Source organism: Panicum virgatum, chromosome 8K (assembly GCF_016808335.1).
Source record: "Panicum virgatum strain AP13 chromosome 8K, P.virgatum_v5, whole genome shotgun sequence".
Taxonomy (NCBI): Eukaryota; Viridiplantae; Streptophyta; class Magnoliopsida; order Poales; family Poaceae; genus Panicum; species Panicum virgatum.
The window spans coordinates 7,530,586-7,533,900 of record NC_053143.1 but is presented as its reverse complement, the minus strand read 5'-3'; the positions used below and the strand labels follow the sequence as shown (position 1 = coordinate 7,533,900).

The following is a 3,315-nucleotide window of genomic DNA, read 5'->3' as shown; positions in this document are numbered from 1 at the left end:
TGACATCACTGGTGTTCCCTACTCCACAAAATAACTTGAGAACTATTCTTGTTCCTGAACCTTTGTAATGTAAAAACCAATGTTAGTCTCACTCATAATGTCGGCCAATTAGAATTCTTCATTTGTGTTGTGAATTACCAAAAAGTTGTTCGTGTCATTTAAATTAATAGCAATATAAATTGAGATACTGTGAAATCTATTGGGAGTAAATTGTACCATTAATTATTTGAATATGTCAAAGGCAATGCTGGACTTGGATTGGTTATAGCTCTAGCCTATAGCAGACGTTTGGAATGCCAGGTCAAACCGTCAAGCTTACAGTGCATGATAATAATTTGGCTACGCTATTCAGTTTTGTTGTTATATTTACCTGACTTTGTCTGTAATGTTCAGGGCTTAAACTGAACCGGACACTAATATTGTTGATCACGGAACAATTTCTTTGAGCCAACAAGTATTTCATGTGTGAATGCTTCACGCCTTTGTTTAATTCAGATTCCTTTGTTGGTAGTGTTGTCTACCATAACTACAATTTGGTTTATCTAAATGGTCAATTCCTGATTGTTTTAGTATCAATTGGCTCCAAACCATTTAGCATTATTTGGCAGCCAGGAAGTAGATTCTCACAACCCTGATGGACACGGCCACTAAGCATCATAGCCACCATGAAGAAGCAGTTGGGGACAAAACTGGAAGGAGATGCTAAGTAGACTAGGATGTTTGAACTTTAATGACAGGATCTCTATAGGTAACTTGCTTGCATATGTGGAAGCCTCTGTGTTAACAATTTGTTCGGCAATATGCCAATGTATGCGATGTGCTCATCTTTAGTTGGCAAACACGGACATTTGCTTTGAAAAAATAGTGCAATTAGTTTATTAGGATTGACAACACTGTGGCTAGATAGTCCAACTGGAACATGTAGTAGCACTTGACATGCATAATAAAATACAAATGCATAAACTGTTGTGCAACTGACTAGCTTATATGGTCTGGGAGTCTAAATTTACTCCAGATCAATGCACATGCTTTTATTCAGGGCATGTGTTCAAAATGTAAAACCAGTGAGGCCTTAAATTGTACATGTATTATACATATTGTTATAAGACATTAGTAATCTAGAGTAGGATGTTAACCTTGTTGTTCCCATCTGTAACATATATAAAGTTGACCATAGTTCAAAAAAACCTTATGGCTTACGTTTGGTCAAGTTCTACTAATCCAAGTTCGATATGTACATTGTTTTGTATTTTCTACAGTTTTATGGTGTATGTTTGGTGAAGAGGAGATCCAGGAAGGCTTGGATCTGGAGGCTGAATTTTTGCTATGATTATACAAGAAAGGTACTCAGGACTAAACCCGCAGGGTACCTGACAACTAATTGATTTGTTCATGGTGCACTATGCATAGGAAGCTCATATTTATCTTATACAATACTATATAGTTTTAAGCTATTCGAAAATGTGCTTCTTTGTTTCTCTGCACTATTCAGTTAGCCCCTATATGTTAAAACTGAATTTGTTCCTCTTTATTATTCAGTTAGCATTGCTCTGGCATTATGTGAAATCCAGTGACTTTGTCTATTAATTTTTTCCTCTTCCAGAATATTTCTATGGTATTGGAAAACTTTGGTAATAACATCATATTTTTCAAAGGACTTCTTGATCCGCTGAGTGCTTGAGGGTGAGCAAAGATCATTTTTCCTTTTATCTGATTTGGGCCATTCTAAAATCTTGATTTTGTTGTCATGTGAATATTGAAGTGTTCTGATATAAGTGTCATTGCTACTGAGTTCCGACATTTGAAGATGCCAAGAAGGATAAATTAACGATTTTGAAGCTATGGTACTTATTGTGAATGGTGGAAACGACACTGATTGATGACATCATTGGGGATCCCATGGCATTGGACAGGTATAATTCCCTGCATATGCATTTTTTTATAACACTATACTGCTCTACTTGTCATTGAAAGCAGCGATAATACCTTTTTTTGCTTGCGATCTCCTAAAGAATGTTTCTTATTGTTTTAAATCTTGTCAAGCTAACACGCTGAGTAATAGTATTGAGTAACATATCAAGTAATTACCTTATATTTGATTGTGGAGCAAGTAATTCATTTAGCTCCGAATGCCTGAAATAGAACAAGGTAACCACAGGATAAACATGATATAAGAAATAGATCATAGATGCCTTTTGTGGTGGAGTTAAATGATATATGAAATAGATCATAGATGCCTTGTGATCGAGTTAATTTTACTGCAAAATCTGATCTGCATGTTCTAGCATATAATCCTGGCCTCCTACGACTCCTTAGTGTTGTTCTCCATCCTGCTCCATATGATGATGATATCATATTAAGAGGAGGTGTATCAGATACACCTTTTTATGCTCAAGCATGAAACAGTGGGGCAGATGAAGAGAGGTGCTTGAGCTAGGAAGAACATAAAAAAATATGCTGGTGTGATTTGCTTGACTAGGATGTTAAACCTTTCTAGATGTTAAATCTGTACACCATGAAAGAATAAATGTTTTTCATTGATCCTTGATACAAGAGACATAGCAGAGTTATTTGCTCGATAAAATTCAATATTAAAGCATAGAGATAAAAGTTGGTTCAATTCATGTTAGTTTGGCATACTGGTGATGATTTTCCTAGCTATTTCCTCTATTTTGAAATAGGTCCACATGTTTAGATAATTTTTCTTATGTTATTTAGGGCTAAACAAGCAGTGGCAGCAACAATGGAAAAGGTTGGAGGCGGCGTTCATGGAGGAAAAAGGCAGCGGCCAACGCATCAAGGAGTGGCAATCATAAAGTCAAGATTCTATTGATCATTGTCATTTGCAAGTTATTTTAGAACATGGTAATAGAATGTAGAGCGTGTGGAACCTCTTTCTCTGGTATACTAGCTTTGTGTATAACAAGAATAGAGTAGGATGGATATATATGTGTGCATTTAAATTTTTGTGATGTTTGGAGGATGAATATATGTATGTGTACATTTAAACTTTTTTGACATTTGAACCTTGCATACGACAACATCCAAGTTTGTATTATTTTAGTCATACGTTATTCGGGTACATGCCCCAATGTCAAAAAAGATATTTATTGTTTCCAGTGCATGATAAATTCTGGTCAAAACACGGTGAAAAAAAAATCAGAATGTTAGTTACGGATGCAAGAATCTTATGATGTTCATAGGATACATCTTTTGTTTTAGAAGGACCCACCTAAAATTAAAGGTTAGAACAGTGCATTGTATTTTAGTCCTAATTGGTGCTTCCAAGTAATGCTAAATTATTAGTTCTTGAAT

At 35.4% G+C, this 3,315-nt stretch overlaps 1 long non-coding RNA gene across 3 annotated transcripts; it reads left to right on the top strand.

The window, feature by feature from the left end:
* Window positions 1-256: 256 nt before the first annotated feature.
* Window positions 257-3,063, top strand: LOC120643781. 3 transcript variants are annotated; one of them, XR_005663178.1, is made up of 4 exons: window positions 257-748; window positions 1,260-1,683; window positions 1,763-1,913; window positions 2,719-3,063. It is a non-coding gene; the product is annotated as an uncharacterized LOC120643781 (long non-coding RNA). The 3 variants fall into 3 exon arrangements; XR_005663179.1 differs by having other exon boundaries at window positions 257-1,343; window positions 1,604-1,683; XR_005663177.1 differs by having other exon boundaries at window positions 257-1,683.
* The last annotated feature ends 252 nt before the right edge of the window (window positions 3,064-3,315 follow it).